Here is a 15,612-nt window from a genome sequence, read left to right on the forward strand (position 1 = left end):
CATGTAGCAAGATAGAATCAATAATGAAATAGAAAGTAAAAACAAGTAATCCACAGGAAAACTACCTCGGTAGTCGTGTCGATGGTCTTGTGGAGTAGCCTCATCTTCCCTAAAGTTCCCTTTGTCCGGCCTAGGATACACCTCTCTGGATCGAAGCCAATGAAAACTCCACCAATAACCTTCTTCCAAGCCCTTGTGGATTTTTTGCACAGGCCTGTGGAATTTCCACTCGGGCGTGGGGAATTTCCACACGCCCTTGTCGATTCTCTGGAAACCTGATTTTCGGCAAGCTGTGGACAATAACTGCTACAGTGTATTGCTAAAATGATTTGCTAAAGTACTCTGCCAAAACACTCCCAATTCCACACTTTTCATCAAGGCAACATAAACGGGCACACATTTATGCCGTAGATCACAACTCTTCTTCAATCAAAGGCTTCATTGGTGAAGATCTTGCTATCAATGCACAAGTCAGGATATGCAAATGTGACTACCTTCGTGCCCCTCCAACACATTGTAATGATTTGAATACATGGAGATTGGCACACATTCATGTATCTTAGAGCCCCACTTATGTCTTCGCATTTGTTCCTTCCAAGATTCTACCAAATAGTGTGTTCAGGATCTACTTTTGGCTTCTTTTCTTAATACTTAGGTTCAGAACCCTACATGTGCAAAAAAACAAAAATACACATATATTAGCGCTTAAACCGTATAAAAATAATGCTCATCATAAAAAAAGAAGACTTCGCATTCTTAACACACAAGCACTTATCAAACTCCCCCACACTTAAGCTTTTGCTTGTCCTCATGCAAAAATAAAACATTAAAGCCTAGAAGAAGGAAAAATTGAAAGTGCTTGGCCTTAGGTTCACTAAAGCATGCAAAGAGAGCATTGTACAAGAATGGGAACTTTCAACACTAAATACGAAAAATCAATTCTTTAGCTAAAAACTTGAATAAAAAAGGACAACAAACCCGACATCGTGTGAGTGTGTGTAAACGCACTCAAGTAAACCCGAAGTATACTCCTCAATGTTCTAAGTACAAGGGACTTATTTATCTACAAGCATAACAAAACAAAAGGATGCTAGTTGATAAGTGCTTGAGTGATAAGAATATGAAATGTTCTTTCCTTATGATGAGCATTACTTTTATCAGGTTTTAGCGCTAATATGTATGCATTTATGTTACTTTCATGCATATAGGGTTGTGAAGCTGAATGGTATAGAAAGAAGCCAATGTAGATCGTGAATGTACTATTTGGAGGAAATCTTGAGAAGGTTCAAATGCGAAGACATAAGTCAGGTTCAAGATGCAAGAATGTGTGCCAACCTCCTTGTATTCAAGTTAGCATGATGGTTTGGAGTGGCACAAGGGCAGTCACATTCGAGTATCCCGGCTTGTGAATCGATAGGAAGATCTTCACCAATGAAGCTGTTTTATTGAAGAAGCAAAGCGATCTACAATGTATTTCGATGAAAGTATGGATTCGGGAGTGTTTCGGGCCAGTACTATAGCAAACATTGAAGCAATTCACAGTTGCAGGTACTGTTCATAGCCAGCCAAAAAAGTAAAGTTCAGAGAATCCACACGAGCATGTGGAAATTATCCACGCCCGCGCAGAATTTCCACAGGCCCATGTGGAGGATCCACAGGGGTGTGTGTATACCGGATTCCAGCCCTATTTAAAGCCGATTTCAGCCCTGATTTCAATATTCTTTTCTCCATCTTTTCCCAAAATTGAGAGAGGGTTGGGGCTAGAGTTTTGAGAGGTATTGCCAAGGGATTTGGAGAGGTTCTACTGCTTTGACATCACACTCCATTTTGGAAGAAGGTTAGTGGTAGAGCTTTCATCGGCACCGATCCGGTGAGGTGTATCCTAGGATGGACAAAGGGACCTTTGGAAGAGTCTAGGCTTAAGTACTAATATATGTGTATTTGTGGTAGAGCTTCCACAAGACCATTGATAAGTACTTGTGTGTTAAGAATGCGAAGTGTTTTTTCCTTATAATGAGCATTACTTTTATTAGGTTTAAGTACTATTATATGTGTATTTGTGTTCTTTTGCACAGGTAGGGTTGTGAAGCTATGTTTTAAGAAAAAAAGCAAAAAGTAGATCGCGAATACATGATTTGATGAAATATTGGAAGGAACAAACGCGAAGATACAAGTTGGGCTCAAAGATACGTGAATTTGTGCCAACCTCCATGTATTCAAGCAATTTCAATAATTTGGAGGGCACAAGGACAGTCATATTTGCGTATCCCGACTTGTACATTGATAGCAAGATCTTCACCAATGAACCTGTTTATTGAAGAAGCGATGTGATCTATGGCATAAATGTGTGCCCGTTTATGTTGCCTCGATGAAAAGTGGATTCGAGAGTGGTTTTGGCAGAGTACTATAGCAAGTTACTGCAGCAAATCACTGAAGCAATTTACTGCAGCAGTTAATGTTCGCTACCCACAGAAAATCAAAAATTCAAAGAATCCACATGGCTATGTGGAAATTCCAGATGCCATTGTGGAAATTCCACAGGGGCATGTGGAACATCCACAGAGCCGTGTGGATGCCCGATTCCAACCCTTTAAAAGACGCGATTCAGCCACGATTTCTCCATCTTTTCCCCTATCTTTTCTTCCAGCTTTCCCCATCTTTGGAGACGCCAGCGGCTAGGGTTTGGAGAGGCTTTAGAAAGGCTTTGGAGAGGTTTGACGGCCTTTGACACCGTGTTTCTTTCAGAAGAGAGCTATTTGGGTAGCTTTCGTCTGCACCGATCTGGCGAGGTGTGCCCTAGATTTGACGAATGGACCTTTGAAGAAGAAGCGACCGATCCACAAGACCTTCAACATGACCACAAGGGGGTTTTCATTAATGGATTGCATCTCTTTGCTTTTGATATCATTATCTATTGTATTTTGCTCCATGGAGAGCAAAACCCCTAGTGGGTACTTGGGTATTTGTGAACCCTAGGATGTATTCGTTTTATTGAACCTTTTTATTTTGCTTTCAATTAATTGATGTTTAAATTGAGTTCCAATCTTTTATGCTTGATTGAGTGAATACTCCCTTAGAGTGACACTAGGATTGAGAGTTCTTGTTGGTAACCCTTATGAGTGAGTGACACACCACGAGAGTTAGACAAAGGTAGATTGGAGAGGGTTGAGAGGGTGAGTCGAGAGGTAGCGGAGCGTCCACTTTCCCCTCTCGTGTGATTTATTCTACCTCCATTTCCTCGAGCTCTTTGTGGTCATAGTAGAGTGAATGGGCTAAGGGATGACCTTTCGCTGGGGCTTAGTTACGAGTGCAATGGAGTGAAGCGTTGAAATGATTTTAGCATCTAGGGCTTAATTATGGCTAGGGATCTTCTGCCTGGACCAAAGGGTTAGGTCTACATATAGGAAGAGGATTTATCACTTGGAATCCCTAGAACTTATTGCAATTCTATACGAGTGCGAGGTTGAAAGGTTATTCAATTTCTCCTCCGGGACATATATAGAGTTAGGCATGGTTGACCTTAGATTTGGGACCATGTATTAATTAGAAAGAATAATAGACGGTTATGCACTTGAAATGATTTTCCTTGGCGGAACAATATCCGGGTACCACATTTATCGTCGATTGCCTCCCCTATCTTTTACTTGCTCCTCCTTTATCTTTTCTTATTTTCATTTGCATTGAGTTTGTTTTCACATCACTATCAACATATATTCATTCTAGTTAAATAGCAATCTTGGTGCTTCTGACCACAATTCCCTGTGGAGTCGACTACCCTCTCACATGGGTATTATTACTTCGACACCCGTGCACTTGTGGTTTACAAGCATATTCGGTCGTGTCAACCATCATCATGACTATCGAGGGGATTTTCCATGGATTACTTGCTTTTACATTAGATTTCATTGTTGATTGTAACTAGCTCCATAGAGAGCTAAACCCCCTAGTGGGTGCTTGGATTTGTGAACCCTAGGATGTATTGGTTTGATCAATCCTTTTGTTATGCTTTCATTAATTGATGCTTTAATTGAGTTCCAATCTTGAATGCTTGATTGAATGAATACTCCCTTAGAGTGACACTAGGTTTGAGAGTTCTTACTGGTAACCCTTGTTAGTGATTGATACAGCACAAGAGTTAGATAAAGCTAGATTGGAGAGGATTGAGAGGGTGAGTCGAGAGGTAGCAGAGGGTTCCCTTTTACCTTTGGTGTAATTTATCCTACCTTCATTTCCTCGAGTTCTTTGTGGTCATAGTAGAATGAATGGGCTAAGGGATGACCTTTCGCTGGGGCTTAGTTGCAGAGGCAATGGAGTGAAGCGTTGAAGTGATTTTAGCACCTAGGGTTTAATTGTGACTAGGGACTTTCCATCTGGACCAAAGGGTTAGGTCTACACCTAGGAAGAGGATTTATCACTTGGAATCCCTTGAACTCATTGTGATTTTGTACGAGTGTTAGGTGTTGAGATTGTTCGATTTCTCCTTCGAGACATGTATAGAATCAGGCATGGTTGAACTTAGATTTGGGACCATGTATTGAAGGATCTCCATGACTCATTAGTACATTAGTTAGGAAGCATAATAGAGGGTTTTGCACTTAAAATGATCGTCCTAGGCGGAACAATATCCGAGTACCCCATTTATATCGATTTCCTTATCTCCCCTTTACTTGTGCTTCTCTTTCTTGTCTCTTTTATTCTTGTTTACATTACATCTTGTTAACAAAATCATTATTCATCTTTCACTTGGTTAAGAAACAATTTAAGTATTTTTATTCCCTACTCCGTGTGGATACGATACCCACTCACCTGGGATTTCATAACTCGACAAACCCGTTCACTTGTGGGACATACGCAAGGGGCGTTGCCAAGTTTTTGGCGCCATTGCTGGGAAGTAGCGGTTTAGAGATACTTTGTACTTTGTTTTATTATCTATTCATTCATTCATTCTATTTCACATCTTCATTTTCTATCATCGTTCTGATTTTTTTTTCTTTCTTTTGGTGCAGCTTCAGATTATGACCCGATGGAACCCTTCGATATTAATTGAAGGAGATCCCGAACTTGAACATACACTCCGAAGAAAAGGGAAAGAACCTGTGCAAGAAGCGTCAATTCTAGCTGAACTGGAAGTTGAAGGATCTGACAACATGGCTGAATAGAATGAACAACAGCGAACATTATCTAATTACACCAGACCGTCAATACTAGGGACACAATTTAGCATTGTGTGACCCCCAATTATAGTTCTGAACTTTGTGCTGAAACCAGCATTCATCCAGATGATTCAGTAGTTAGCACAGTTCAATGGTGTGGCCGATGAGGATCCAAACAACCATATAGAGAACTTCTTGAAGTTTGTGAACTTGAAGGACACCAATACCTCCAGCGTGAATATGCGGATAGCTGGTTCTCGGATCAATAATAATCTTCTCCAGCTTCCTACAGCCAACAGCTCATCAATCTCATTGGCCAACTCATCGCCTCGCTGAACCTCTCTCAGTGCACTAAAGTCCACAAAATGAGATTGTCCAAACCTGAGTCTCGACAACCACTCAAATCGAGTCCGATGCTCGGGGTTCGAAAACTCAATAAGTTCCAATTCAGTTGACATCTCCCTGGAATGCTTACCCTCTTGCTTCTTCGAACGAGGTGCCATATCTGCAAGAATTAAAGAAGAAATGATTAATGAAGCTCACAAGATAATATTGAAGAAATCCACACAGCCATATGGAAATTCCACATGCCTGTGTAGAACCATGGGGTATGCAAACAGCACGGGCACATGTTAGAATCTGAGAAATACATCATCAACTCAGCCCTAAACTCTTCCTAAACATGATCAATAAACAAAAGCATAGGAATGAAGCAGTATTTACCGTTTCAATCAATTAAATTTAAGAATTGATGAAGTAAACAAGAAATGACAGTTTACCGACAAGTTGAAGATGTAAAACATAGAATAGGCCGGAAAATCGAGTAAAAACTTGTCTAAATCGGCATCGCCAAGTTGGGATAGTAATAGAGAGTGTTTTCCAAAGGATTTAGACCGTAATTTTGAAGAGACGTGAAGAGGTTTTAAGGAGAATCCGCTTCCCTTGGAATTCTGCAGATCCACACGAGCGTGCGGAAATTAACCACGCCTGTGTGACTCCATCGGAGAGACCCATTAGGGCAGACGCATGCCCTTGTGTGCTCTCGGGAAAAACACTCAATGCTTCTGAATGTAACCACATAGGCATATGGAAATTACCCACGTCTGTGTGCCGGACCCATAGGTGCAAACACGCGCCCCTATGGCTTTTCTATCCATTCGAGAAAAATCTCTAAGAGTTTCACATTCTCGTGCGGAAATTCCAAACGGGTGTGGACCTTCATAGGACAAGCTCAAAGGGGCACTCGCTTGCCCTTGTGTATTATCAAGATGTAAGAGAGCTCTTCTACAAAGATCCATATGGGCGTGCAAAAATTACCCATGCCCGTGTGTTTGTCACAGGGTCATCCATATGGGCGAGTCCAAGCCCTTGTGTCTTCTAGGGAAAATTCTCTAAGTCTTTGCAGGATGACACACGCCCGTGTGGAAATTACCCACCAGTGTGGACCATCACAAGGTCGTTCACAGGGGCGAGTCCACACCCCTGTGTCCTCTAGGGATGAGCTCACAATAGAGACCAACGACCGTGTGGAAATTCTGTACAGCCGTGCGTTTTCTCTGGATGCCTTAAAAAACTCTATAGGCTTTGCAAAAACTTCTTGAACATATAAATACACTCAGAGCCTGCCATATCATACGAAGTTTACCAGGGAAAAACACAAAAAACTTGCTCAAACGACCAACAACTTTGCCATAAGCACACGATAATACCAAAATATCCATGCGAAAATCACAGCAATAGCATCTAAAAATCATGACAACAACACTTAAAGCCTTGTTTATGCAAACACTAAACTAAAAACTAGGAAAATAATAAAAACTTGGGTTGACTCCCAAGAAGTGCTTGTTTAACGTCACCTAGCTTGGAGTACCTTGTCTTACCCCATGGGGGCTCATAGATGAAGGTTTCCCTCTTACCCATGACTTCGAAGCATAATGAACATAGAATTTTGAAGGTAGAGGGAGAGTTGTCGAGCTTGTAACCACTTAAGGGTTCGTTACCCTTTGTTCCATTCTTGGGCATCCCCAATAGCCTGGGGGCATTTCTTGTGGCGTTTCCTAGCTTGCTTCATCTTCCGGAACATCTTCTTCACGATCCCCGGAGTATATGGTACCTTCTCCTCTAGACCAAGTGTCATCACCTCTTCATACCCCATTTCTTGGTCTAGTAACCCCTCATACAGGTCCGGATTCAACATTTCCTACACATATTCATTGATTAGTTCATTGGTATTGTCAAGAAAATAAAGAGTATCATCAAAGTTGAGATAATTTCCCATGGCTTCGGCGAGGCGGTATGTGAGCTTGTCATCTCCAACCCTCAGTGTCAACTCCCCGCCATCCATGTCGATAAGTGCCTTGGAAGTGTGCAAGAATGGCCTCCCAAGTATCCAAGGAACATCTACATCCTCATCGACATCCAACACTACAAAATCTATAGGAAATATGTACTTGTCCACCTTGACAAGTACGTCTTCAATGATTCCCCTCAGATGTCTCACCGTTCAGTCTACTAATTACAATGTCATCCAAGCGTGGCATGACGTTGATACTAGCCCACGAATCCACCAATGCCATCTCTTCACCCAAATTGCCAATGTTGCACTCTTCCGTGGTCTTTCTTCTTGTTCGGCATATTCTTTTGCAACACCACCTAACAATAGGCATCTAAGATCACCGATCCACTCTCCTCCAACTTCCACTTGTTGGTTAAAAGATCTATCAAGAACATGGCATACAGAGACATTTGAGACAACGTCTCAACAAAAGGAATGTTGATGTGCAATTGCTTGAATAAACCAAAGAACTTCTTGTATTTCTCATCATTTTGGTCGTTCTTCAATCTTGAAGGATATGGGATTCTTGGCTTGTAAGGTGGGGGTGCCACCTCCTTCTCTTTGTTGGCTCTCTCCTCAACCTCCATGACCTCGGGTGCTTTAACATTGGTCTTCTCACTTGGAAGCCTACCCTCAACGTCATGACCACTTTTCAAGGTGATCGCCTTCACATGTTATCTCAGATTAGTCTTAGTATTACTCGGTAAGCTTCCTTGTGGGCACTCCAATAGAGACTTCATGATTTTTCCCAGTTGATTTTCTAGATTGTGCAATGTAGCGGTATGATTGCGAAGTGTAGCCTCGGCTGATTGAAACCGTGTATCCGATGATTGCACAAATCTATTCAAGGCTCTCTCTAAGTTGGTCATATGGGTTTCTAAGCCTGAAACTCGGTTCTCCATGTTCGGTACTTGTTGTTGTTGAAAACCCGGTGGTGCTATGGCCTTTCGCTGCTCTTTGTTACTCCATAAGAAATTGGGGTGATTCTTCCACCCTTGGTTGTAGGTGTTGCTATAATGATTACCTTGTACCCTTCCCGAATTACCCACTAAGTCTACTTGTTCAGTCGGGGCTATAGTAGTAATTGAAATAGGACAATCGGACGGCATATGTGAACCCCCACCACCATCACAACTCATGATCGCGGTCACCCTTGGTGAAGTCAACGTATCCAATATCTTACTCAATGCCTCTACTTGGGTTGCTAAGGATGTAACCGCATCAATTTCATAGAGTTCGGCCTTTTTCTTCTTTCCCTTGCATTCCATTAGTAGCTATTCATGGGCATTTCCTCTACCAACTGTCGGGCTTCTTTAGGGGTCTTGTTCCACATTGTACCTCCTGTGGAGGCATCTAGAAGGTTTCTTGTACTTGGATTCAACCCGTTGTAAAAAGTCTAAATGATCATCAAATCGGGGAAACCATGCTGTGGACACTTCTGCAAGAGATCCTTGAATCTCTCCCATGTCTCAAACAAGATTTAAGCTCCATTTGAACAAACGGTGATATTTCATTATGAAGCTTCGCCGATTTCCCCGAATGGGAAGTACCTTGCAAGAAAAGTTTCGACCATTTCATTCCGCGTCGTGATGGATGCTTACAAGATCCCCTTGTGTATATCCCGCAAGTGGACGGGTTTGTCGAAGTACTAATCCCGGATGAGTGGGTATCGAATCCATAAGGAATAGGGAATAAAAACACTTAATTCGCTTCTTAGCTATGTGAAAGATCAATGATGATAAGTGTGACAAAGATTCAATTCTCAACAATAAAAACAACAATTAAGAGAGCAAAAGTAAAGAAGGGGGTAAAGAAATCGATAAAGATGGGGTACCCGGATAATGCTCCGCCTAGGATAATTTTTTCAAGTGCAAGAACCCTCTATTATGCTTCCTAATCAATGCAATGGTGAGTCGTGGAAATCCTTAATTACATAGTCCCAAATCTAAGGTTAACTATGCCTAACTATATACATGTCCCGGAGGAGAAATTAGATAACCTCTCAACCTCGCACTCGCATAGAGTTCCCATGAGCTCTAGGGATTCCAAATGATAAATCTCTTCCTAATTATAGACCTAAACCTTTGGTCCAGGTGGAAGGTCCTTAACCACGATTAAGCCCTAGATACTAAGATCACCTCAACGCTTCACTCTGTTGCACGCGCAACTAAGCCCCAGCGGAAGTTCATCCCTTAGACCATTCACTCTATTATGGCCACAAAGAACTGGAGGAACGTAGCTAGAATCCATCATGTCGGAGGGGAAAGGGGATGCTCCTGTATCTCTCGACTCACCCTTTCAACACTCTCCAACCTAGCTTTGTCTAACGCTCGTGGTGTGTCACTCACTCATAAGGTTACTAACGAGAACTCTCAACCCTAGTGTCACTCTAGGGGAAATGTTCATACAATCAAGTATTCAAGGCTGGAATTCATAATAAACATCAATTAATTGAAAGCATAATATAGAGATTCAATGAAATGATTACATCCTAGGGTTCACAAATACCCAAGTACCCACTAGGGGTTTAGCTCTCCATGGAGCTAAGTACAATCAAAGAAATAGAATATAAAAGCAATGAATCCATAAAGAAACCCACTTAATAGTCATGTCGATGGTCTTGTGGAGAGTCCTCTACTCGTTGTCCAAGGATTCCCTCATCCGGTATAGGATATGCTTCGACGGAAGCTCGCCTACCAACCTTCTTCCTAAGGAATGATGATGTCAGAGCCATAGAACCTCTCCAAAACCTTGGCCAATACCCCTCAAAACCCTAGCCGAAGCCCTCTCTCAAGTTGGGGAAAAGATGGAGAAAAGAATACTAAACTCAGGGCTGATTCGGCTTTAAATAGGGCTGGAATCGGGCGACTACACGGGCGTGGATGCTTCACGCGCCCGTGCGGAATTTCCACACGGGCGTGGATAATTTCCACAAGAGGGAACTTTTGGAGAAGATGCGGCTACTCCATAAGACCATTGACATGGACACCAAGGGGGTTTTATTCATGGATTGCATATTTTTACTTTCGATTTCATTATTGATTGTATTTTGTTGTGCGGAGAGCTAAACCCCTAGTGGGTACTTAGACTTGAAAACCCAAGGATGATATTGTTTCATTGACCTTTTATTATGCTTTATTTAATTGATATTTTAATAGAGTTCCAATCTTGAATGCTTGTTGAGTTGATTTCCCCTTTCCCCTCTTGTTTGATTTATGACAAGATCCCCTATAGTCCAGGTGGAAGGTCCCTAAAAACAATTAAGCCCTAGATACTAAGATCACTTCTGAGCTTCACTCCGTTGCACCCGCAATGAAGCCCCAGCGGAAGGTCATCCCTTAGACCATTCACTCTATTATAGCTGCAAAGAACTCGTGGAACGGAGGTAGAATCTAACACATCGGAGGGGAAAGGGGATGCTCCTGTACCTCTCGACTCACCCTCTCAATCCTCTCCAACCTAGCTTTGTCTAACACTCATGGTGTGTCACTCACTCACAAGATTACCAACAAGAACTCTTAACCCTAGTGTCACTCTAGGGGAGTATTCACACAATCAAGCATTCAAAGTTAGAACTCACAATAAACATCAATTAATTGAAAACATAATAAAGAGATTTAAAGAAATGAATACATCCCAAGGTTCACAGATACCCAAGTACCCACTAGGGGTTTAGTTCCCCATGGAGCTAAGTACAATCAAAGAAATGGAATTTAAAAGCATTGAATCCATAGAAAACCCCATCGATAGTCGTGTCAATGGTCTTGTGGAAAGTCCTCTACATGTCGTCCAAAGATGCCCTTGTCCGGTATGGGATATGCCTCGACGGAAGGTCCCCTACCAACCTTCTTCCAAAGAGATGATGATGTCGGAGATGAGAACCTCTCCAAAACCCTAGCCAATACCTCTCAAAACCCTAGCGGAAATCCTCTCTCAAAGTTGGGGAAAAGATGGAGAAAAGAATATTGAAATCAGGGCTGAATCGGCTTTAAATAGGGATGGAATCGGGGATCCACACGCCCCTGTAGACGCCCCTGTGGACGCCCCTGTGGCCTCAACTGATTCAAACCTTGTATTTGCAGATTGCACAAATCTAGTCAAGGCCTTCTCCAAATCATTCATTTGGGTTTCCAAACCTGAAACTTTGTTTTCCACATGCGGGGCTTGTTGTTGTGGTTGGAAACCTGGTGGCCCCATGGCTTTTGGTGGACCCTGATTTCTCCATGAGAAATTTTGATGATTCTTCCAATCTGGATTGTAGGTATTGTTATATGGGTTTCCTTGAGACGCCCCTGTGGACGCCGCTGTGGCCTCAACTGATTCAAACCTTATATTTGTAGATTGCACAAATCTAGTCAAGGCATTCTCCAAATCATTCATTCGGGTTTCCAAACCTAAAACTCTGTTTTCCACATGCGGGGCTTGTTGTTGTGGTTGGAAACCTGGTGGCCCCATGGCCTTTGGTTGATTCTGATTTCTCCATGAGAAATTTTGATGATTCTTCCAACCCGGATTGTAGGTATTGCTATATGGGTTTCCTTGAGGTCTCATGCCATTACCTACAAAATCAACGTTCTCCACCGAAGATACATCACCAATAGAGATCGGGCAATCGGAGAAAGCATGTCCTCCACCACACCCATTGCAATTTGTCATGGCCACTACTCTATTTAAAGTTAGAAGATCTAACTCCTTACTCAAATTTTCCACTTGAGCCGCCAATGAAGTTACTGCACCTATCTCATGGAGACTGGCTACCTTTTTCTTCTCCCTAGCATTCCATTGGTAGCTGTTTAACCCCATTTCTTCAATTAACTGACGGGCATCATTGGGGCTCTTGCTACCTAAGGTACCTCTGGCTGCCGCATCCAAGAGTTGCCTTGTACTCAGGTTTAAACCGTTGTAAAATGTCTGAACAATCATCCACTCTAGAAATCTATGTTGCGTGCACTTTCTTAGGAGCTCCTTCAACCTGTACCATGTCTCAAATAGAGACTCCAATTCCAACTGAACAAAGGATGAGATCTCATTCCTAAGCTTCGCGGATTTTCTGGGAGGGAAATAACGGGCAAGAAAAGCTTCTACCATCTCCTCCCATGTGGTAATTGATGCTCTAGGTAATGAGTGTAGCCACTGCTTCGCTCTCCCCTTTAGGGAAAATGAGAAGGCTCGCAACTTGATGGCATCATCCATCACCTCGTTTATCTTCAGCATATCACACATCTCAAGAAAACTCTCTATATGACTGTTTGTATCCTCATCGGCCAAACCATTAAACTGTGCGGATTGCTAGAACATGTGGATGAATGCCGGCTTCAGCTCGAAGTTCTGAGCTATAATCCGAGGACACACAATACTCGATTGTGTCCCCAACAATGAAGGTCTGGCATAATCAGATAATGTTCGTTATTGCTCATTCTATTCTGCCATGTTTTCAGATTCTTCCACTTCCAAATCTGCTAGATTAGGCAATTCTTGCATAGGCTCTTTCACTTTTCTTCTAAGTGTACGTTCAAGCTTGGGATCTCCAATAATCAATATTGAGGGGTTCCCTCGGGTCATAACCTGGAGCTGCACCCAAAAAGAAATAAAAAGAAATCAGAACGATGATATAATAAGAAGATATGAAATAGAATGGACGGTAAAATCGCTAAGAAAACAAAGTGCAAAGTATCTCTAAACGGCTATTCCACGGCAATGGCGCCAAAAACGTGACAAGATCCCCTTGCGTATATCCCGCAAGTGCAAGGGTTTGTTGAAGTAATAATCCCGAATGAGCGGGTATCGTATCCATAGGGAGTAGGAATAAAAACACTTAATTTGTTTTTTAGCTATGTGAAAGATGAATAGTGATATGTGTGACAATGATTCAATTCTCAAAAGTAAAAACAACAAGTAAGAGAGCACAAGTAAAGGAGAAGGTAAGGCAATTGATAAAGATGGGCTACCCAGATATTGCTCCATCTAGGACAATCATTTCAAGTGCAAGAACCCTCTATTATGCTTCCTAATCAATACAAGTGAGTCATGGAAATCCTTAATTACATAGTCCCAAATCTAAGGTCAACTATGCCTAACTCTATACATGTCCCTGAGGAGAGATTGAATAACCTCTGAACCTCGCACTCGCACAGAATTGCAATAAGTTATAGGGATTCCAAGTAATAAATCCCTTCCTAATTGACAAGTATCTCCTTGCATATATCCCGCAAGTGCACTGGTTTGTCGAAGTAATAATCCCGGGTGAGCGGGTATCAAATCCACAGGGAGTAGGGAGTAAAGACACTTAATTTGATTCTTAGGTATGTGGAATATCAACAATGATAACTGTGACAATGATTCAATTCTCAACAATTAAAAGCAACAAGTAAGAGAGCAAAAGTAAAGAGGAGGTAAGGAAATCGATAAAGATGGGGTACTCGGATGATGCTTCACCTAGAATAATCACTTCAAGTGCAAGAACTCTCTGTTATGCTTCCTAATCAATGCAATGGTGAGTCGTGGAAATCCTTACATACATATTCCCAAATCTAAGGTCAACTATGCCTAACTCTATTCATGTCCCGGAGGAGAGATTAAATAACCTCTCAACCTCACACTCGAATAAAGTTGCAATGAGCTCTAGGGATTCCAGGTGATAAATCTCTTCCTAATTATAGACCTAAGCCTTTGGTCCAGGTGAAAGGTCCCTAACCACAATTAAGCCCTAGATACTAAGATCCCCTCAACGCTTCACTCCGTTACACGCGCAACGAAGCCCCAGCGGAGATTTATCCCTTAGACCATTCACTCTATTATGGCTGCAAAGAACTCGAGGAACGGAGGTAGAATCTATCACGTCGGAGGGAAAAGGGGATGCTACTGTACCTCTCGACTCACCCTCTCAACCCTCTCCAATCTATCTTTGTCTAACGCTCGTGGTGTGTCACTCACTCACAAGGTTACCAACAAGAACTCTCAACCCTAGTGTCACTCTAGGGGAAATGTTCATACAATCAAGCATTCAAGGTTGGAACTCACAATAAACATCAATTTATTGAAAGCATAATAAAGAAGTTTAATGAAATGAATACATCCTAGGGTTCACAATCACGAAAGTACCCACTAGGGGTTTAGCTCTCCATGGAGCTAAGTACAATCAAAGAAATCGAATGTAAAAGTAATGAATCCATAAAGAAACCCCTCGATGGTCGTGTTGATGGTCTTGTGGAGAGTCCAACACTCGTCACAAGAGATCCTTTGTCCACCCTAGGATACACCTTGCCAGATCGATGAAGATGAAAGCTCTCCCAATAACCTTCTTCCAAACGACGCGCGATGTCGGAGCCATAGAACCTCTCCAAAGCCCTACCCAATACCCCTCAAAACCCTAGCCGAAGCCCTCTCTCAAGTTGGGGAAAAGATGGAGAAAAGAATACAAAAATTGGGGCTGAATCGGCTTTAAATAGGGTTGGAATCGGGCGACTCCACAGGCGTGGACGTTACACGCGCCCGTGCGGAATTTCCACATGGCCGTGGATAATTTCCACACGCCCGTGTGGATTCTCTGTTTCTCTGATTTCTCGGCCGGCTATGAACAGTGTTGCTACAGTACATGATACAGAGTTGCTACAGTCTTCGACCTGAATAACTTCCCAATTCCATATTTTCATCGGGGTAACGCAAACGGGCAGACGTTTACGTCATGAATCACTTGCTTCTTCAATGATATACATGTTGGTGGAGCTCTCGTTCTTATGTGCATAAATCGGAATGCTCGAGTGTGACTGCCTTTGTGCCCCTCCAAATGGATGTGCTTACTAGAATGTGAGGAGGTTGGCACACACTCTAGCATCTCACACCTGACCTATGTCTTCCCGTTTGAACCTTAGCAAGATTTCTTCCAAAATAGGTGCATTATGATCCACATTATCCTATTTCCTTCATACTCGGCCTCACAACCCTACCTGCATAAAAGTAACATAAAAACACACATATTAGTGTAAAAACCTGAAAAAAGTAATGCTCAACATAAGGAATGAACACTTCACATTCATATCACACAAGCACTTATCACTAATTGTAGACCTAACCCTTTGGTCCAGTTGGAAGGTCCCTAACCACAATTAAGCCCTAGATACTAAG

The 15,612-nt window shown here is 42.2% G+C and overlaps 2 non-coding genes across 2 annotated transcripts; both read left to right on the top strand.

Moving 5' to 3' along the window:
* Nucleotides 1-8,906: 8,906 nt before the first annotated feature.
* LOC120272729 lies at nucleotides 8,907-9,012 on the top strand. Its single transcript, XR_005540269.1, has one exon. It is a non-coding gene; the product is annotated as a small nucleolar RNA R71 (small nucleolar RNA).
* Nucleotides 9,013-12,421: 3,409 nt separating this feature from the next.
* Nucleotides 12,422-12,528, top strand: LOC120272787. The gene has a single exon (XR_005540323.1). It is a non-coding gene; the product is annotated as a small nucleolar RNA R71 (small nucleolar RNA).
* Nucleotides 12,529-15,612: the final 3,084 nt, after the last annotated feature.

The sequence above is a fragment of the Dioscorea cayenensis genome, chromosome 11, assembly GCF_009730915.1.
Source record: "Dioscorea cayenensis subsp. rotundata cultivar TDr96_F1 chromosome 11, TDr96_F1_v2_PseudoChromosome.rev07_lg8_w22 25.fasta, whole genome shotgun sequence".
NCBI lineage: Eukaryota > Viridiplantae > Streptophyta > Magnoliopsida > Dioscoreales > Dioscoreaceae > Dioscorea > Dioscorea cayenensis.